This window comes from Ammospiza nelsoni, chromosome 4 (genome assembly GCF_027579445.1).
Source record: "Ammospiza nelsoni isolate bAmmNel1 chromosome 4, bAmmNel1.pri, whole genome shotgun sequence".
Classification (NCBI taxonomy): Eukaryota; Metazoa; Chordata; class Aves; order Passeriformes; family Passerellidae; genus Ammospiza; species Ammospiza nelsoni.
Window position 1 is genome coordinate 5,164,959 of NC_080636.1, and position 21,645 is coordinate 5,186,603.

Sequence of the window (21,645 nt, forward strand, 5' to 3'; positions counted from 1 at the left end):
TCATTGTGTCCAGCCTTGCAGACCTCCGGGGGAGGGGGAAAGCAGAGAATTCTGAATTCTCCTTCTCCTGCTGTGTCCCCAGCCATCCCCACTCGTGTCACTTGTCACCCTCGCTGGGTGACAGCTCCACCAGCACAGCTCCTGTGGAGTAGGAAATTGGGATATCCATGCCCTGGCCAGGGCTGACCCAGCCCCTTCACCCTCTGATCAAAGTCACCACAAAATCCCCACATGGACCCCACAGGTGGAGCCAGCTGCTTCTTGTGTGTTTGCAAGGTCTTATAATAAAGAATAAAATAGAAAATAAAATGAAATCAAATAAAGTAATAAAATAAAATAAAAAAATAATAAAAATTTTTAAAAATTAAAAAAAAATTAAGAAAACTTTCAAAATTAAAAATAAAATTAAAAATAAATCAAAAATAAATTAAAAATAAATTTTAAATAAATAAAAAATAAATTAAAAAATAAATACAAATAAGTAAAAAATAAATAAAATTTAAAATAGAATAAAAATAAAATAAAAAATTTAAAAAATTAAAAATTAATAAAAAATAAAATAAAATAAAATAAGCTCTGGTTGATCACAGAATTCCCAGAATGACCAAGTTGGAAGAGACCTCCAAGATCATCCAGTCCAACCCAGCCCCAACCCCTCAACTAAACCCTGGCACCCAGTGCCACATCCAGGCTTTGTTAAACACACCCAGGGATGGGGACTGCACCACCTCCCCAGGCACAAAATTCCAGAACTTTATCACTGTTCCCATAAACATTTTTTTCCTAATACCCAACCTGATGTGGCCTCCTGACCCACCAAAGGGTCTCACAGAGCTCAGTTTTCATCTGGGCTCTCTCTTTTCCACCCAAAATACTTAAGAACCAACACTGGTAACCAAAACTAAACTTAGTGGCATTCTGGCTCAATAAAGCTCTGGAATTTACTCCACAATTCAGTTTGCAATTGGCCATATCAGGTCTCTCCTGGACATTCACAGGGAGGAAATTACTTTTAATTTGATTTTACAAAATTAAGAGCAGCAAAACAACAGCAGCAGCAATGCCTGTCCTCAAGCTAGGGATCAGAAAATCACTGATAACGACGAAGGGGAAAAAAAATTTAAAAAAGCTCAATAATTTTTGTTCTGGCTTTGAAAAAAGCAAGCTGATGATCTCATATTGCACAGGGACAAGGAAGTGCTTTCTAGTCCATTAGTAACCCAGGAAGACACTAAATGGCATGGCCTGAGGAGAAACATTTTTAAACAGCAGGTTCAGATTAATTTGTTCCCAAGAGCCCCTGGAAACAGGACAAGGAGACCTCTGGGCTGTGCTCATCCTCTCTAAGAAGTTCTGGGATTTCTCTCAGATCCCAGAAGGGTGGAAAGATGATAATTACAGGGCAATATTAAAAAAAAAAAAAAAAAGGGGGTGGGGATTGAAGAATTGGGATGATGCAGCTTAGCCTGGTAGAAAGGGATGCAGGATTAGAGGGATGGAGCGTGGGAAGCTGTCAATATAAATAGATGGCTCATAAAAAAACAGCATTTCACAGACTCCTTCAGCCTCACCAGGGGCAGGTCAGGATCAGGGGACCCCAGCAGCAGCACAGATGGAAATGCGCCCCTGTGAGGAGCTTTGGTTCGGGGTGTTGTTTAAAAATTAGTTATTCCAGAAGCATGGAATGGTTTGGGTGGGAAGGGACCTTAAATCTCATCCCATTTCCAACCCCCTGATGTGGGCAGGGACACCTTCCACCATCCCAGGGTACTCCAAGCCCCATCCATCCTGGCCTTGGGCACTTCCAGGGATCCAGGGGCAGCCACAGCTGCTCTGGGCACCCTGTGCCAGGGCCTGCCCACCCTCCCAGGGTAGGATTCCTTCCCAGTATTTAGGTAAATCTGCCCTCTGGCAGTTTAAAGCCATTCCCCTTGTCTTGTCACTCCCTACCTGCCCTTGCTGTCCCTCTCCTTTTGTCACTGAATTTCACAACAAGCAGTGTTGGATCTTGACTGGATCCCATGGGACTGGGATGATCCTCACTCCTCCCTGTGCAGCTGCTGCTTGGAGGAAAAGGGGCTGGGAAGATGAGAACCTCACTGATCCCTTCCCAGAGCTTTTCAGGGGTGCCTCCCACCCAAAGCTGTCTTTGGATCCCCCCAAGGTTTGCTGCCATCAGAGCACACTGTCCCTGATGCTGCCTGCTCCCCCCTCGCTCACTCTAATGCTGTTTCACCCTCCATGAATTTGTGGCAGGGAGTTTCCAGAAGGGAATTATGACCTCTGAGAAAAGCTGCTTCACTCGGTTTGTCTTTAACCCAGCGTTTGAGTCATCTCCAGTTGCATTTTGAGGCAGAGTGGAGTCACATCCTCATCCCTTCGCCCCAGGAACAGGAACTTTAACTCATTTTAACTACTCTGGACATTTTGGTGGCTCTGAGGAGTTAAAAACCCCTGCACCAGGCTGTGGTTTCCCTCTGGAAATTCCTCTGCAGCTCCAGGAATCCCCGGGATACCTGCAAAAGGTGTTTCTGGAGCAGGAATCACCTTCCTGATGCCATTCACACCTTTTTGGGGCTGGCCACTGACCACTCCCAGCAAGGCAGAATCCCTCAAGGTAATGCATGCCAATTACTGCAATCAGCTAATTAGCAAACAAGATCGATTCAAATGAAGTTGTGGTGTCAACAGCTATTATGCAAGCTTGTGTCTGCCGGAGGAAAGGTATCCTGAGAGTCAAAAAGCCCTCGGGGACGGGAATTGAGGAGACCTAAAAGGGATGTGAGGGGAGCAGGGAAATTAAGGGGGAGAAAACGCCAGTGCTGAGACAAATTAAGGAGGAAAAGTGTTGGGAATGGAAAGTGAGGCAGTAATTAATGACTCGTGAACACAAAAGGGGTGATGGAGAGAGGCGATCGCCACCAGCCAGGCTGGGATGAGAAGTCAGATTTTCACTGGGGAATTACCCGGGCCCCTCTCTAGGGATCCCCCAAAGGTTGGAAACGGGGGAGCTTCTCCCTCCCGGAAAATTCCAGGGTGAAACACCCTGTGGTGCTGTTCACAGGGGTCTTAGGATGAGGGAAGAGACGAGGATCTGACTCCATATTTCAGAAGGCTGATTTATTATTTTATGATATATATTATATTAAAACTATACTAAAAGAATAGGAGAAAGGATTTCCTCAGAAGGCTGGCTAAGAATAGAATAGGAAAGAATGATAACAAAGGCTTGTGGCTCAGCTCTCTGTCCGAGCCAGCTGACTGTGATTGGCCATTAATTAGAAACAACCAACATGGGCTAATCAAAGATCTAATTGTTGCATTCCACAGCAGCAGATAACCATTGTTTACATTTTGTTCCTGAGGCATCTCGGCTTCTCAGCAGGGAAAAACCTAAGGAAAGGATTTTTCATAAAAGATGTCTGTGACAACACCCTGGGAAGAGCTCTGTGCCACAGGACACCCACCGGAACCAGCTCTGTGGTGAAAATCGATGGCAAATTTTGGGAACGAGTGACCAGCCTGGGCTTGCCTGGGATGCAGCGATGTCCCGAGGGCAATTCCAGCCAGGCTGGCTCTATCCATCATTTCTCCTCCGGAAGCCTGAAGCTGGATGAGGATGGGACACCCTGGTGTAAAGCCTGCAGAGACATCTGCTAATCCTCCCCTAAGCCCCTGGGATGGATTTAAAGGGTGTTTTTGTCGCTCGCCCCCGGGATCAAGATCCTTAGAGGATAAAGCATCCGAAGGAAATGAAGGGGTTCTTGTCCCCGCAGCGGGGCATGAAAGGGAGACCCTGCTCCCGCTGGGATGTCCCCATGAAGGGTGGGTGTCACCTTCCCCGTGCTGCCCCTCGGATGCTGCACCAAGGGAAATCCAGGTTGGATAGCAGGGAAAAGTTTTTCACAGAAAGGTGATAAAGTTCTGGAATGTTCTGCCCAGGGAGGTGGTGGAGTCCCCATCCCTGGGTGTGTTTAACAAAGCCTGGATGTGGCACTGGGGGCCAGGGTTTGGTTGGGGTGTTGGGGCTGGGTTGGACTGGATGATCTTGAAGGTCTCTTCCAACCTGGTCGTTCTGTGAATTCTGTAAATTCTGTGATTCTGTAAATTCTATGATTTTGTGATTCTGTGAATTCTATGGATTCTGTGAATTCTGATTCTCTCATTCTGTAAATTCTGTGATTCTGTAAATTCTATGATTTTGTGATTCTGTGAATTCTATGGAATCTGTGAATTCTGATTCTCACATTCTGTGAATTCTGTGATTCTGTAAATACTGTGAATTCTATTATTCTGTGAATTCTGTTATTCTGTGATTCTGTGAATTCTGTGATTCCCTTATTCTGTGATTATGTGAATTTGGTAATTCTATGATTCTGCGAATTCTGTGAATTCTGCGAGTTTCTGAATTCTCTGGATTCTGTGAATTTTGCGATTCTGTGCATTCTATGATCCTGTGGATTATGTGATTCTGAGAATTCTGTGGATTCTGTGAATTCTGTGATTCTGTCAATTCAGTGAATTCTGTGACGGTGAATTTTGTGAATTCTGTGATTCTGAGGCCATGCTGGAATTCAGGCAGGAGCTCAGCTGCCTGGCTCAGGAGCTGCCAGATGCCCTGGTTTTATCCCAGCAGCTGGCCCAGAGAAACATTATCCAGCAGCCCAAATAAATCTCTGCCTGCCTTTTAAACCCTGGAGGGGTGCAAAATTCTTTGCTTTCCAAAGGCAAGGATGGAGAGCTGGAGGAAAGGGTTTTCCCTGCTTTTTATCCTGGTCAAAGCTGGGGTTGGGGCTGTAACACCGTGTCCTGCCTGTCCTCAGCTTTTCTTTTCTTCTGATGATGAGAGGGAAAGACAACAATGGATTGATGGGAAACTTCATTAAAGAAGGAAAAATCAAGTTTTCCAGCTGTGAGGAATAACCTGAGTGGTGGATACATCCACACAAAGGTTGGGATGGCTGTGCCAGGAACGTGGGCACTCAGGGATCGCTGGGGCGACTTGCAGGGCTCGTTTTTAAAACAAACAGATCCCTTTTATCGCCTGAAACGCCTCACCTCCGCCAGGAGGAAACGTGTGGAACAAAGAAACGCCACCATTAATCAGCTCTGGAGCTCGGGGCTTGGCTCAGGGAGCTCTTCCCAAAGCCAGGTACCCACCTCCCACAGTGCCTGGAGCCGGGCTGGCTGCTCCTGCTCACCCTGACATGGCACAGAGAGGGAAAGAATGGAATAATGGAATAATGGCTCCTTTCTTTTCCAGCTATCAGGAATGCACCACACCTGGTGCCCCTCGGGGAGTGTTTGCTGTCCCGGCGGGCGCCAAGGCCGGATTGTTTGCACGGGGATTTATTTATTTAATATTTTTTTTTCTAATGAAATATTATTATTAAAAGCTAATTTGGGCCCCTGAGAGCGTGGAGGGGAAGGCAAAGCTCTTGGCTGGCACTGAAGAATGTCAACAAGCTGGGTTTGGCTCTTCCCAAAGCCCTTCTGAGCTGCAGGAGATGAGTTTGTCTGGGCTCTGCTGGGAAACACACAGGGGGATTTACCCACCCCAAACACCTGCAGCCACAAAGTCTGGTTTGGAAATACCTCATCCTAGTCCCCAGATTAGCCCCCAGTCTGTACAACCCCTTGGGAGGCTGCAGAGGGAAACTGAGGTTGAGGAATGCGCCAAGAACGGCGCTGAGTGCCAGCAGCAGGGAAAAAAAAAAACAGATTAAAAACTTTCCACTTGGAATTCAGCAGCACTGAAAACACTCCTGCATGTTGGGGACACCCTGATCCCCAAAGAGATCAAGCCCTGAGGTTTGGGAAAGCACCAGGAGGGAGGAAGAGCAGATGGGAGGAAGGAGAGGAACAAAGTCCTGCTGTGCAGGGGCTGGCTGGGCACCAGCTGGGCAGCAGCGATTTATTTACATTGCTGGAGGAGCTGGGAGAGCATCAGGGCCTCCCTGAGCCTGGCACTGTGCTCAGCCTGCTCCTGCAGACGGGTGTTTGTGTCCTTGCTGAGCTGCACAGGGTGGAGATGTGGGTTTTCCTAGCAGAGACCTTTTGGGAAATGTGTTTGTTGGAGGAGGGAGAGATTTGAGCCAAGAACAGATCCTGGTCTTTTCCTGGACCACCAGGGACCCCCTCCCCTGGGCAGGAGAGCCTTGGGGTGCAGGGGCCTGTGGGGATGCAGCTCTGCCCATCTCATCCCAGCATCCCTGATGATTTTGGGGGATGTTTCCACCCTCTCCTTTCTGCCCTGGTATCTCTGAGCCACCTTGAGAAGCCATCCCAGCCAATCTCCATAATGGGAACAGCATTTGCTGTCTTCCCATCCCACACTTTGGTGCACAGGAATATTTCCATTCCTACAGACAAAAATAAAACTTTTTCAAATCATATTCTTTTCTCCTCTTTCTTTTTAGATATATAGAAAGGGTGAGATATAGGAATGTGCCCCCTGTTAACAGAGTGACAAAACTATCCTTTGTCCCCACAAAAAGGAAAAAAGCCCAGAAGTTTCTCTCCTCAATTAAGTGAAAAGATATCTCATAGGACTTTGGAGACTTCACCTCAAACTTAAGGATGGCCAATTGGACAGAAGGCAAAAAGTCCCACCTGAGTAATTCACTATAAAAAGAAGAGAACAAAAGGAAATAATCACTTTTGTGAGGTGTTTTACCAAGAGCAAGTAGACCTCTTGCACCTGGCTTGGTTTTTCCTGTAAAGAGTTTTGTTATTTTGCTTTTTATTAAAACCTTTTTGTTTCCAACACTGCCACAGAAGCCATCCTGCTGATTTTATTCCTTCTAAGGTAGCTGAGCTATCTTGGGTGTGAAATAGATCTCCAAGAGCTTATGGAGAGCTGGCTCAAAGAGACCCATATTTCACCTGTCCCCTGTCCCTTGTCCCCTTGCCATTCCTGGCAGTGCTGGAGGCAGGGACTGCACTGCAGGAGAACACCTGAGGTGAGGCAGCCACTCCTGCCATGCCAACATCTCCTCTGGGATGCCTTGGCTGCTCCTCCAAGAGCTTGCCAAGGGCACAGCCAGGGATGGAATGAAGGCAGCAGCCCGTGGGGAGTGAAGGAGCCTGTGCTAGATCAGCTGATATAATTAGAAAGCAGGGACAAGGAGATGAGCTCCTGTGCCCAAAAGCTGGGCTGATTTTCCCAGCTCCAGCAGTTGAGCTAAGAAAAGCTCTGACCTCCTCCCCCTGTGCTTGGGGGCACTGCCATGGTTTGGGGCACAGGGAGGAGCTCCTACATCCCAGATTTTCCAGGGATGGGGCATCTACATCTGCTCTGGGTGGTGACACCCACCACCATCACCTCAGCCAGTCAGGGTCCTCTCACCCCCTCAGCTGGGCCCACCAGGACTGGGCCCGGGAGGGCCAACTGGGACTGGGCCCAGGAAGGCCAATGGGGACTGGGCCCAGACAGGCCCACCAGGACTGGGCAGCGTCTGCCCCCCAAAACCACTCTCCAAGTTGACTTTACCAACCAGCTCCATGTCCAGGTTGTGTCTCCTCATGTTTTGGTTCAGGCAAGAACCCCCAAATTTTCCCCAAATAGGCCCAAATGGCCCCCAAATGATCCCAAATGGGCCCAAAATGACACTGCAAATAGGCCCAAAATGGCCCCCAAATGGGCCCAAAATGACCCCAAATGGGCCCAAAATTATAATCTACTTGCAAAACCCTCAGGCCAAGGCCTGGAGATGGTGGATTTGTATGGGAACATCTCCAGAAGATGAGGTGACAGAGTGGGAGAGCTGGGGGTGTTCAGATTGGAGAAGACTCTGGAGAGATCTTCCAGCACCTTCCAGTGCCTAAAGGGCCTCCAAGAAAGCTGGAGAGGGACTCAAATGGGATATTAGGGGAAAATTCCTCCCTGTGGTGAGGCCCTGGCACAGGGTGCTCAGAGAAGCCCCTGGATCTCTGGAAGCGTCCAAGGCCAGGTTGGACAGGGCTTGGAGCGACCTGGGATGGTGGGAGGTGTCTCTGCCCATGGCAAGGGGTGGAAAGAGATGGTTTTAAGGTCCAGTCCATGAAATCCCAACCCCACAAGTCAGAGTTTCCCCATGGAAGAAGGAACTGGATGAGAGACCTCCATCCATCTGCAAACCCACCTGGTCTCCTCTGGCAGCACTGACTCCCCCAAAAAACCCCCAAAACCTCCAAACTGACCTCAGAGCAAGGATTTAATAGGATTTAGCACCAGGGGAACCAAGCCTGGCTATTTGGGCAGTGCAGAACACACCTGGGCAGGCTGAGGAATGAGGGCAGGCTGGGTTTGGCTGGTCCCAAAGCCTCCTGAGCTGCAGGAGATGAGTTTGTCTGGGCTCTGCTGGGAAACAGACAGGGGGATTGCCCACCCCAATATTCCTGCTGGATTTCTGGGACATTCCCAGCTGGTTAGGAGAGGAAATGATGGATTCTGCTGAGGGCTGGAGGGAACATGGAGAACAACAATGAGGTTGTAGAAACAACCTCGTACAACAAGAAATCCTGAGCCTACAGGGAAGATGAGTCCTGTGGGTGTTCAGGAGAGGCACAGGGTGCAGGATGAGACCCAGCCTGGTGCATTGGGCTTGTTCTCACCTCCCCTCCTAAATAAAGCCCCCCATCCCATCCTGCTCCCAACTTTTGGCATCACTCCCCAGACCTTCCCAGCAGGAATTCTCTCCAATGCTGGACAGACAGACAGACAGTCACTGCTTATCCCAGGTTTTCATTCCTGCTTTGGATCATTCTTTTTATTCCTGATCATTATTTTCCTCCTTCCAGAGGAAAGCAGCTCTTTGGGCCACACACCAAGGGATTTGGTTAATTCCTCACCCACAGAAGCACAGATATTTATTTAAAAGCTCCTCTTGTTATGTTACTTGGCAACTTGTGAGCCCGTGTGTTTCTCCAGCTGATAAATATTTGTGAGGTTGGTTGTGTGAAGAGCAGCATGTGTTAATGATCTGATTGCCTTTTTCCTGCAAAGGGAACGGGCTCTGTTGCCCATTGGTGCCACAGGAGCTGGAGGTGCTGGGGCTGGACACCAGCCCAGGTGTGCTCAGGTGGGCAGGAGGCCAATGGCACCTGGAATTTTTCAGAATTGGGGTGGCAGCAGGGCCAGGGAAGTGCCTGTCCCCTGTGCTGGCACTGCTGGGGCACCTCCAGTGCTGGGGAAACTTCTGGGCCTCCCAAAACAAGAGAGAGCTGGAGGGAGTGGAGAGAATCCAGGGAAGGGAACAGAGCTGGGGAAGGGTCTGGAGCACCAGGAGGGGCTGAGGGAGCTGGGAAGGGGCTCAGCCTGGAGCAAAGGAGGCTCAGGGGGGACCTTGTGGCTCTGCACAGCTCCTGACAGGAGGGGACAGCCGGGGGGAACAGGGACAGGAGGAGAGGGAACGGCCTCAGGCTGGGCCAGGGGAGGCTCAGGGTGGACATCAGGGAGAATTTCTTCGTGGGAAGGGTTGCTAAGCATTGGAAAGGGTTTTCCAAGGAGGTGGTGGGGTCACAGTCCCTGGAATTACCCCAGGAATGAGTGGATGAGGCACTCAGCGCTCTGGTTTTGTTGGGGTGGTGGTTCTTGGTCAAAGGTTGGTACTCGGTGATCCCAGAGGTGTTTTCCAGCCTGAGTGACTCTGGGATTCTGGGATCACACCTGTCTAAACCAATCTGCTGGCTCTGGAGCTTCTCATTGGCCTGTGATCAGGATTTGACCCTGCAGGAAAGAGAGGCTCATAATGGGCCCAGACAAAACTCATCCTTCTGCCTCAGGAACCAGAAAAAGCCAACAGGACTCACATCTTCATGGCAAAACCACAGTTTTGTGAGCTGGAAACTCAGCCACAATCCCTGAGAACCTGATCCCCAGCCTTGCAGCCCTGCAGGAACTTCTGCAGCTCCTGCATGGCCCAAGGGGACCTTCAGCTCCTTCTGCCAGGACAGCTCTTGGCTCCAGCCCAGATCACAAGGCACGAGCAATCCCAATTTCCTGATGGCTGCCTTACAGTTACCTTTGCTTTCCTTGCTCTTCAGGGAGCTCCTTGGACCTTCCTCCCACCCATGGTGGGGCTCAGCCTGGTCCTCTCCCCCTTGGAGGTGCCTGGTGCTATGGGGTGATGGAAGAGCTGAGTTTTGGGTGCTTTGGGGAAGCACCTGGATTACTGCAGGATCTCAAGGTGTTTGGTCCACCACCACCTCCAGGATGGAGCATCCCAACTTATGGCTCCTGGTGCCACCTTGTCCTGCTGGAACCTTGGAATGATTTGGGATGGGAAGGACCAGGGATGCCATTCCCTAGACCTTGGAAAGAGCTCCCACAACCAGAGGGTGAATCCAGGGGCTTTACCCAGCATGGAGCAGGCGTGTGGGGGAGCCAGAGGGGTTGGGGGGGCCCAGCCTGGTCCTTTCCCCCATGAGGGTGCCCAGGGCTATGGGGTGATGGAAGAGCTGAGTTTTGGGTGCTTTGGGGAAGCAGCTTTGAGGATTATTGCAGGATCTCAAGGTTTTGGTCCACCACCTATGGCTACCTATGGCTCCTGGTGCCACCTTGTCCTGCTGGAACCCTGGAATTCTGGGTTTGGGATGGGAGGGACCAGGGATACCACTCCCTAGACCTTGGAAAGGGCTCCCACAACCAGAGGGTGAATCCAGGGGCTTTACCCAGCATGGAGCAGGGGTAGGGGAGCCAGAGGCATTGGGGGGTGCCTGCCTGCTCCCCAATCCCAGGGACAAGGGTGTCTGGGCTCCTGGCCTCGTGTGCCTCCATTTCACTTTCAGATCCCTCAAATAATAACCGTGTTTGCCAGCTCCTGTGACAGGAATGACTAATGGTAAAGATCCTCTGAGAAGGGAAACGAGAAATCTCCTTGTTTTACCCTTTGTTTGCTGGGTTTCTCTGACAGCCCTGGGAGAAAGCAGATTTTAAACCGTTCACCAGCTCCAGCAACACCCCCTTAACTCTTAACCTTCCCTGTCGGGATAGAACTCCATTCAGAAACTTTTTTTGCAGCCAGTTTATCCACATTCCTGCTCCATCCACATGGAGCTCCGACAGCTGATGCAACGTGGTTTTCACAGTGCATGTGTGGAAAACACCCTCCCCATCTGCCTGGTGTGTTTTGGCAAGTCAGGGGACCAGTCTTTCTCTCTCTTTTCCCGTTTTTTCCCGGGATGGGTGATCAAAGGTGCTCTTTTCACCATGATGGAAGCAGCAGGGGATGCCCGGGGCTGATGCTGCAGCCCCCAGGGATGGAGGGCTCTCCAATCCCACTTCTTGTAGGACAAGCTGCTGCTCTCTCACAGATACCCACAGCCACATGTGGGACTTTTCCATTTGAGAGGGCTGGGAGTTGATCCCTAGGAACGCCAGCAAGGAAGAATTAGAGGAGGAGGAGGAGGAGGAGGAGGAGGAGGAAGAGGAGGAGGGGATCCCTGCACGAACAACTGAAGCCACACAGGCACCGCGCTGTGTTTAAATGCCCAGCGAGCCAGCAGGGCCAATTTGAGCCCCTCCACCACCCCTCCTGTGCCCTGTTGCCATCACAAAGGCGACACTGGGGACAAGGTGCCCGCTGCCCTTGCAGCCAGGGCACCACCGCACGGCTCCGGCATTTCCACGCCTGTTCCCAGCCCGTTCGCCTCGCAGCCTTTGCAGAAAATAAATTCCCCAGCCAGGCTGAACTCGGATGACAGCATCGCTGCTATATTTAGCCACGCCAGATCGCCGCTCCAACCAGGGCCACACATAAACAAACCCAGCCCGCCCGGAGAGGGCACGGCCGGGGGATGGAGCGGCCTCCCGCTCCTGCCTGCCCCAAATTTGGGGTGCCCTGCTCTCCCCCGTCATGCCAGCACCTCCCTGGAGGGCTTGGCCGGCACAATCCTCTGCCTGAGCAGCTTTGAGGATGAAGGATGTGCCGGAGGGTGTTGGGAGCGGAGGGAGATGCCAAAGGTTATCCCGCGGGGCAAGCGGCATCTCCGGCTGCCATTGCACCTCTGGCTCCCAGCTGGAATTCAGGGAGCTGTCGGCATCCCCTCCCTCCTGTGGGGCAGAAAATGCCAGAAATGCCCCGCTAGAGCCGTGCTCTCCCTTCCCACCTCCACTGCTCATCTCCCTGCAGCTTTCCTGCCTGCTTCCCTGCCTGCTTCCCTCCCTGTCCGAGCCTCTGCCGTGGAGCTCGGAGCTGCCTGGGGATTCACGGAGCTGCCCTGGGGTTCATGGAACTGCCTGGGCACCCACGGAACTGCCCTGGGATCCACGGAGCTGCCCCGGGATCCAGGGAGCTGTTTGGGGATCCACGGAGCTGCCCGGGGGTTCACGGAGCTGCCCTGGGCTCCACGGAGCTGCCTGTGCATCCACGGAGCTGCCCTGGGGTTCACGGGGTGTGGAGCAGAGGGAAGAGGTTGTGGATGGGCAGCAGGGTCTGTACCTGGCTCACTGGCAGGGCCTTGTGCTCCCTCCCCAGCTCCACATGTGGGGAAGGGGATGGGGATGCTCAGGGGGTGCTCAGGAGGTGCTCCAGGGTACTCAGGGGATGCCTAGGGGATGCTGAGGGGGTGCTCAGGCAGTGTTCAAGGGGATACTCAGGGAGTGCTCAGGGGATGCTCAGGGGGTGCTCAGGGAATATTCAAGGTGATGCTTAGGGGGGAATGCCCAGGGGGTACTCAGGGAATGCTTTGGGGGTACTCAGGGAATGCTCAGGGGGTGCTCAGGGGATATTCAAGGGGAGATAACCAGGGGGGAATGCTCAGGGGGTGCTCACGGTATTCTCAGGGGAGTGTTCAAGGGAGTGCTCAGGGGATACTCAGGGAGATGCCCAGGGGATGCTCAGGGTATGCTCGGGGAGTACTCAAGGAATGCCCAGGGGGATGTCCAGGGGATGCTCAGGGGGTACTCAAGGAATGCTCAGGAGATGCTCGGGGAGTACTCAGGGAATGCCCAGAGGGTGCTCAGGGGGTACTCAAGGAATGTCCAGGGGGATGCCCAGGAGGGTGTGGAGCATCCAGCAGCCCAACACCCTCCTCTGAAGCAGAGGACCAATCTGGCCCGGGGGGCCGCAGGCAGCCACAGGTCCCCAGGCTCTCTCCTCTGCTCCGAGGAGGGGACGGGGTGGCAAAGAGGGTCCCTGCTCGCCCCGGGCACACCCAGGGCGCGGATGGGGCTCTGTGCTGCACTGCAGCAGCTCCAGCCCCGCTGTCTGCCGGGGTGGGAGGTGGCAGAGGGGCTGCCCACCTTCACCTCCCCCTGCTCCGAGCGGGATGAGCCACGGGGAGCGGCCACAACGGGAGATGGGGCCCGGGACCCCCAGGGGCAGCGGGGTGGGCGTGCACCCCTGGCCTGGGGGCCGCTGTTCCATCCCTGCCCAGCCTCCTGGGGGGATGTCCCAAGCGGGGATGGGGAGCAACGCTGGGCGCCCACCGAGCCGGGGTGAAGCCTCAGGCGGGGACCCCCCTGCCATGACGTGCTCCCTCCCTCCGTCCCTCCCCACCGCCGCTGCTGGGCGAGGGCCACCCAGCACCGAGGCAATGACATAATTCCCAGCAACTGCACGTTAATCACCCGGCCGCCAGCAAGCCCTGCGAGCCTCCTGTCCAACCCCCAGCCCCAGGCACCGCTCCCCTCCCCGACATCAAAGAAATAAATGAGAGAAGGCGAGGGAAAGGTGACGAAGGGGAATAACCCGGCCCTGGCACTGGCACACGAGTCTGCCCCCCCTCCCCTCGCCGCTCCTCCCCGCCTCGCACTCTATTTTTGGGTGCTGTCACATCCCGATGGCCCCGCGGGGCCAAATCCAGGCAGCTGCGACTTTAGGCACAAACACGGCTCCCTCCCCTCCATCACACCCGAAATCGGCGCTGCCAGCCCATCCTCCACCCCACCCCCTCCCCAAAATCCTCCTCCCCTCCCCCCTCCCCAAATCACATCTGGGTGGGTGGTTCGGGCTCGCCAAGCTCCAGCATCAGGTCCCAAATAATAATCAGATCAAACCTCTCCCTCCGTGCACCCCACCCGCGGGAGACCCCCCCTCATCATCACCCCCATCCCCATCCCACCTCCCCCCTCTCCCAGTTGCTCCCAGTCGCTTCCCAGCCTTACTCTTGGCGGGGATGCCGGGCAGCAGCGATGGGGCCGCGATCAGGGCTGGTGGCAGCCGGGCGGCCGCTCCCGTCCGAGGGGTCTCATTATCTCATTTTGTCCTGTGTCACCAACACTCGCACTCACACACACACACACACACACACACACACTCACATTCACTCGCAGCCACGTTTCCCCCCCCTTCTTGCGGCAAACGGCGGCCAGCCCCGACCCCACCCCCTGTCACAGCAGCAGCCTAACAGCGAGCACCGGCAGGATGGAGGAGGATCTGCTCGCCTTCCCTTTAACTCTTGCCTCGCCACCCCCAGGACAGGGCTCTGTCCCCGCCGACCCGCCTGGGATGATGCTCGCACCTCCCTCGCCTTGCCGCCGTCCCCCCAGCAGGGCTCCGGGATGTCTGGGGTGTGCCGGTGCCCTGGTTCTGTCCCCTGCTTTATGCCCCCCAAAAAAGAGCCCCCGAACAGAGCCCGGCAGTGGGGCAGGGGGTGTCTGGGGGGCACGGCTGGGGTTGGAGGGGCTCGGGCAGCCCCGGGGTGGGAGCCAAGTCTGCCTGCCTGGATCCACCATGAAAATCCCATTCTGGTCCCTGTTTCCCCCCCATTTCCCTTTGGGGTGGAGGGGGCACAGCCTGAACCCCGATGGGGATGTAAGGTCAGTGTGGGGGAGGAAACAACTTCTCCCATCCCACGGAGAATTCAAGGATCTGAGCTGGCAGGGGGTGGGGAAAACTTCCCAAATTCCCTCTGACACGGATGAGCTGAGAAAGGGACATCTAAATGGGCAAGGGCTGAAGGCAGGGCAGCTCCTGACTGTGACACTGCACTGATTGTCTTCTCCAAGGAGAAATGAGAGGTCCAAAAGGGAAAGGGGAAGGGGAAGGGAAATGGAAAGGGAAAAAGGAAAGGGGAGGAAAAGGGAAAGGGAAAAAGTAAAGGGGAGGGAAAGGGAAAGGGAAAGGAAAAGGGAAAGGGGAAGGGGAAAGGGGAAGGGGAAAGGGAAGGGAAAGGGGAAGGGAAAGGGAAAGGGGAAGGGGAAGGGGAAGGGAAAGGGGAAGGGGAAGGGGGAGGGGAAGGGGAAGGGGAAGGGGAAGGGGAAGGGGAAGGGGAAGGGGAAAGGGAAGAGGAAGGGGAAGGGAAAGGGGAAAGAGGAAGGGGAAAGGGAAGGGGAAGGGGAAGGGGAAGGGGAAAGGGAAGGGAAATGGAAAGGGAAAAAGGAAAGGGGAGGAAAAGGGAAAGGGAAAAAGTAAAGGGGAGGGAAAGGGAAAGGGAAAGGAAAAGGGAAAGGGGAAGGGGAAAGGGGAAGGGGAAAGGGAAGGGAAAGGGGAAGGGAAAGGGAAGGGAAAGGGGAAAGGGAAGGGAAAGGGAAGGGAAAAGGGAAGGGAAAGGGGAAGGGAAAGGGGAAGGGGAAGGGGAAAGGGAAGGGAAAGGGGAAAGGGAAGGGAAAGGGAAGGGAAAAGGGAAGGGAAAGGGGAAGGGAAAGGGGAAGGGGAAGGGGAAAGGGAAGGGGAAGGGGAAGGGAAAGGGGAAGGGGAAGGGAAAGGGGAAGGGGAAGGGGAAGGGGAAGGGAAAAGGGAAAGGGAAAGGGAAAGCTCATGGTGCTGCCCATGGAGAGGTTGGTGGCACAACGCTCCCAGTTCAGGTCCTGCAGCACACTCTGCTCTCCCCTCAGCCTTTCCATCGATAGATGGAGGTTGCACCCCTCCTGCTCATCTTCAGGAGTCCCAGGAGGGAGGAAAGAGGCAGGAATTGCTGCTACTGAATTCTGCAGCTTTCCAGTGAAACAGCAGAGCAGGTAATTAATTATTGCTGCTAATGGTGCTGGCCAGGCCCTCGGCTGCTCCCCCAGAACCTCAGGCTGTGAGAATCTCCCTGCACAGGTTGTTGCTGACAGAGCTCCAGGGGCTGTGTGTGATCCTGCTGGGATGGAAAGGGCAGCTGAGGCTCCCCGATTTACTTACAGCCTCTGAGGACCAGGATTAGACTGGCTGGGCAAAGCCACCTCTGCTGTGGGTGGGACTCTGCTGCTTCCCACCAGCACTGCCAAGCTGTGGAGCAATTCAGATCCTGCATGGACAACCTGGAGGGGTCTGTCCTGGCCCTCCTGGGCAGCCTGGTCTGCTCTGAGCCTGGCAGTGCTGCCTCTTTTGGGGACCATGCAAAGGTAGGAGGTGTCCTACAGGAAGCTCATGGAGATTTTTGTGCTACTCCAGCTTCAGATGAGCCCTGCTCCAGTTGTCACCCCACCACACATGTCCAGGACTGAGCACCAACCTGGAGCTGCACCTGATGGGAGATGAGCTCCAGCTGCCCTCTGCAAGGGACACTGGAGTGCTCCTGGACACCCTGAGGGAGCCTGCATGAGTCTCCCAACCCAAAATGGGTCATTCCTAGGCTGGGACAGGTCCAGTTTTGCAGCTGAGAATCAGAATCACAGAATCATTTAGGTTGGAAAAGGCCCCTGAGATCACTGAGTCCAAAAGTTAACCCAGCCCTGCTAAGAGGAGATGCTCTGATGGTGTAACAGCTCCACCAGGCCCAGCATTCTGTCTCCAGCTGCAGCTGTCATTGGACACCCAAGGAAGACTGAAACAGGTCAATATTTCCTCTTGGCAGTCTCCAGCACCTCCAAGGAAGAAGTTTTTGCCAGGTCCAGACATCCCTGGGAGCTGAGAACCCTCAGTGTGCTGTGAGTCCATCCCCTGCAAGGTGCTGCCTACTTGGGTGGGTTGAAACCCAGAGCCTGTAGGACACCCCCATTCCCTCCCATTCCAATCACTGAGCCTTTTGATAAGGTTTATCTTGGGACCAGCACTGGGGCTGCAGGATCTTCGCTCTCCTCCTCTATACCAATCCCTTTCCAAGTGCTGGCAGATGCAGATCTCCTGTGGCAGGGTGGGGTGAGCTCTCTCCCCAGGGAACAGCACTCTGCCCCCACTCCTCATCCTCATCCTCATCCTCATCCTCATCCTCATCCTCATCCTCATCCTCATCCTCATCCTCATCCTCATCCTCATCTTCATCCTGGCCCTGCTCAAATCCTGAGTGGACTCTGTTTTCCCTCATTTGCTGATTTATGTGCAGGATTTTCACTCTCCCCCTCTACACTAGTCCCCTTCCATTCATTGCACATTCCCTGTGGCAGGTTGGGATGAACTCTCTCCCCAGGGGACAGCACTCTGCCCCCACTCCTCATCCTCATCCTGCCCCTTCTAAAACCCCAAATTTGGACTTTGTTTTCCCTTATTTGCTGAGTGTTTTATGTGAAGGATTTTCACTCTCCCCCTCAACACCAATCCCCCTCCATTCATTGCAGATTCCCTATGGCAGGGTGGGATGAGTTCTCTCCCCAGAGGACAGCATCCTCATCCTCATCCTCATCCTCATCCTCATCCTCATCCTCATCCTCATCCTCATCTTCATCCTGGCCCTGCTCAAATCCTGAGTGGACTCTGTTTTCCCTCATTTGCTGATTGTTTTATGTGCAGGATTTTCACTCTCCCCCTCTACACTAGTCCCCTTCCATTCATTGCACATTCCCTGTGGCAGGTTGGGATGAACTCTCTCCCCAGGGGACAGCACTCTGCCCCCACTCCTCATCCTCATCCTGCCCCTTCTAAAACCCCAAATTTGGACTTTGTTTTCCCTTATTTGCTGAGTGTTTTATGTGCAGGATTTTCACTCTCCCCCTCAACACCAATCCCCCTCCATTCATTGCAGATTCCCTATGGCAGGGTAGGATGAACTCTCTCCCCAGGGGACAGCACTCTGCCCCCACTCCTCACCCTCATCCTGGCCCTGCTCAAACCCTGAGTGGACTCTGTTTTCCCTTATTTGCTGAGTGTTTTGTGTGCCTTGCTGTGGTGATCATGCTCCAGCCGTTAGCTTGCAGCGAGTCCCTGGGAGAAGGTGCCAACTTTAACATATGCCTGAACAGTTCTTTTCAGACATATACAAACTGGAACAAAGCCTCGCTGGGAATATGCTTGTTGGTGCAATTTGCCAACTGTGGCTTCAGATCTGCTCTTTTCAGCATGCACCAACTATTTGTAGACGGTGCAAAAGCCGGGATCGCTGCGTGCAGATGGATGGGGTCTCTTCTGGAAGGATCTCTCCAGGCAAGCAGGAACCAGCAGGGCAGAGAATCCAGGGCTGGGCAAAGACCTCTGAATATCACAAATAATAATCAGATCAAACATTTGGTTTCTTAGAACCTCAGAAGAAAAAAGTCCTTTTTCCCTCTGCTCTGATCTCTGCATTCCCTGAACCATGAACTCGTTCTCACCTTGTGCAAGCAGGACTTTGCTCAGCTCACCCCATTTCCTGGGTTCACACATCTCCCAGTGCTTCCTCCGTCACTGGTGCTCACCTTCCAGGTAGGACATCATCAGGATGTGACTCTGGTGCCACTCAGGGTGTCACTACTCTGTCACACCCTCGGAAAAATGGGCTGCCCAACCTTGGCTGGGCATTCCCTAACTTCTTCCCATGGGTTTGTAGACACTACAGCAATGTTTGAAGGAAATCTGGGAAGATGATTACAAAGTGGGGCTGGGGTTGTGTCCAGGCTTTCCAATTGGGCAGTGAAGGCCCAGTGGTGATGAGGAGGAGGAGGAATTTTCTCCCCAGCACCGATGAGGATGCAGCTCTGCCCTTGCCCACGTGCCAGCCTTCATCTTGCAAATTCCCAGGGCAGGGATCACTGTGTCCTGTTCCTTGCCCGTGGCACAATGGATGTGGAGGGCAGTGCTGAACTGCCTGTTCCCCATGGAGCGCTGCCAAAGGCAGAAGAGTTTGAGACAACAAATCATCAAGGGACCATTGTTCAGAGCAGCCTTGGTGGAAATATTTGTGTGTGTGTGTGTGTGTGTGCGTGTGCGTGTGCGTGTGTGTGTGTGTGTGTGTGTGTGTGCTGGCATCCAATTTGGCAATGGTTACTCAGCACAAGTGGGCGGCCTGTCCCTTTCTCTCAGCTGGAGTCTCCTCCTCCTCACAGGGACCCAGAAGAGGGATGAAAGGAGAGCAGATGGTTTGGGGGTGCTCAGAAATACCAGTGCCAAGGGCTGTCTCATCATGGCAGGCTGAACATGCTCAGGAGCAAGGAGGTCTCTCCAAGTATTGGGGAGAAGCAGGAGGTCTTTCTTGGGGATATTGGTGGTTTTGCTGGATTTTGAGGAGAAGGACCAGAAATTGAGATGTTTGGGGAGTCATGCAAAGAAGGAGAGATCTATGGGTTATGGGGTTCTGTAAAGTTCTCTTTAATTCTTCTTCTCCAAAGGAATTTGAAGAACTGATGTTGGAGATGGGCTTTGGGCAAGGGAGTGACAGAACAAGGGGAATGACTTCCCACTGCCAGGGGGCAGGGTTGGATGGGATATTGGGAAGGAATTGTTCCCTGTGAGGATGGGAAAGCCCTGACAGGTTTTTGTGGGTTGGTGTTGAACAACAACTTGTTCTGGTGCCCAGAGAAGCTGTGGCTGCCCCTGGATCCCTGGAAGTGCCCAAGGCCAGGCTGGATGGGGCTTGGAGCCACCTGGGCTGGTGGAAGGTGTCCCAGCCCATGGCAGCAGTGGGATTAAATGACCTATAAAAGACTTCTGTAACTCAAACCAATCAGTGATTTTATGCTCAGCGGACACTGCTGGCTTTGCTGGGAATAACCTCAGGGCTTCCTCCAGGTGAGGGTGCAGGGCTATGAGCCTGGTGAGCTGGCCAAGGCAGGCAGGCTGCAGGTTATCTCCTTTTTCAGCACCACACCAGATCTCTCACAGTCCTTTCATGGAAAAAATCCCATTGAAAGCATCACTGCTGCTCTCTCATCCCTGCAAAAGTGAATGGGGAGATTTGTCCTGACCTCCATCCCCCTCCACAGCTCCTGGCATTTCGCTTTTCTCCAAAGCAACGCTCTGCTGCTAGAATCAGCTGAGATGAAACCAAGCTGGCTCCTACACACCTTGGAACTCAGGCAGGGCTGCTTCCCACACAGTGTCTTTCACCCAAATTAAACAGCTCCCAGCTGAGCCCTGCCATCCATCATGCCAGGCTGCAGGCACAGCTCGGGTTTGGCAGCTTTTACACCTCTATGGGTTCATGTTTAGTGGGGAAAGAGCAAGGAACCTTTTCTTTGGGAGTGTGTTCCAAGGGGTGTGCAGCCCTGGAGGCTGCAGGGCATCCTTGGGATCATGCTGGAGTCAGTGGGAGCTGGTTGTTGTTAAAGATAGCAAAGATTGGGCACTGAGGGCTGCTCCTTCGGGAAGGAATCATTCCCTGTGAGGGTGGTGGGCCCTGGCACAGGGTGCTCAGAGAAGCTGTGGCTGCCCCTGGATCACTGGAAATGCCCAAGGCCAGGTTGGACAGGGCTTGGAGCAACCTGGGATGGTGGAAGGTGGAAAGCCCCAGGTTGGAACTGGATGGTCTTTAAGGTCCCTTCCAGCTGTGACTCTATGATTTCCTGATGTCCCAGATTGCAAGGCAATGTGTGTGCTCTGTTCCCATCTGTCAGAGGTGGGGCAGTTATCCTCTGTTCTTTGGGCAGTTTTCTTTATCTCTTCCACCACCAATCCTCTCTCCAGAAGATCTCTTCTGTTCATGGACCATTAATCATTAATTATCTTCTGTCCATGGCCAGTGAGTGTCCCTGCATGGCTGATCCAATCCCACCATCCCATGGGAAGATGCTCCACCCAGGGGAGGAGCCAAGCATTCCTACCTGGATACAATCTGAGGTTTGGAACACCAGCACAGCCTTTCCACTGGATTCCCCAGAGGAACAGCAGCTGCCTCTTCCACTGGATCTTCAGAGGAAGAATACACCTTTCCACAGAACCCCTTGCCCCAGCAGAACCACAGCTGGCACTGCAGGAGGGCTGCAGCCACAATTCCAATGGGACTATGCCACCACCCTGACCCACAGGGTGTCAGGTTGTGTTCTGAATCTGTCAGTGTTGTTTTGTATCACTGCATTTTTATTTTATTTTTATTTTCTTCCCTAATAAAGAACTGTTATTCCTATTGCCTTATCTTTGCCTGAGAGCCCCTTAATTTCAAATTTATAACAATTCCGAGGGAGGGGGTTTACATTCTCCATTTCAGGGAAGGCTCCTGCCTTCCTTAGCACTTCCTTAGTGTCTTTCCATACCAAGATCCCTGATTTTCAGGCTGCAGTGCTGGACATTCCTGGGTGCAGACTGCCACTCCTGGGGCTGTCACTCCTCAAGGACATTCTGCTGACCACACCTTGGTGTCCACACCAGTGCCAGGTGAGCAGCAATCCCAGCTCCTTGTCTGTGTTGATCTGAGCTCATTTCAGTTTTCCAAGTGGTGTCCAAGGGCTTTGTAGGTGTCCCAGAATATCTGAGGCACCTACAAGGAGGAGGCAGACACGGAATGGGGTCTCCATTGGCATCACCTGTGGTGGAGATCCTTGCTGGAGATAACACTGCATGTTTTGAGGCTCAAGTCAAAACCTCACTGAGTTGAGGTTTTTGTTGGATATTAGGAAAATCTCCTCACTGAGACAGTGGTTAATTATTGGAACAGGCTCCTCAGGAAGTGGTG

At 53.1% G+C, this 21,645-nt stretch overlaps 1 protein-coding gene and 1 long non-coding RNA gene across 2 annotated transcripts in view; one reads left to right on the forward strand and one right to left on the reverse strand.

Moving 5' to 3' along the window:
• Positions 1-14,264, reverse strand: part of LZTS3 (leucine zipper tumor suppressor family member 3) — a 55,926-nt gene extending 41,662 nt beyond the window's left edge. The window contains exon 1 of the mRNA XM_059470702.1: positions 14,090-14,264. The gene's annotated coding sequence lies outside the window, so the exon portion shown is untranslated. The remainder of the gene's footprint in view (positions 1-14,089) is intronic.
• A 3,844-nt stretch (positions 14,265-18,108) lies between these two features.
• LOC132072119 (uncharacterized) lies at positions 18,109-21,107 on the forward strand. Its single transcript, XR_009418290.1, has 2 exons — positions 18,109-18,464; positions 20,717-21,107. It is a non-coding gene; the product is annotated as an uncharacterized LOC132072119 (long non-coding RNA).
• Positions 21,108-21,645: the final 538 nt, after the last annotated feature.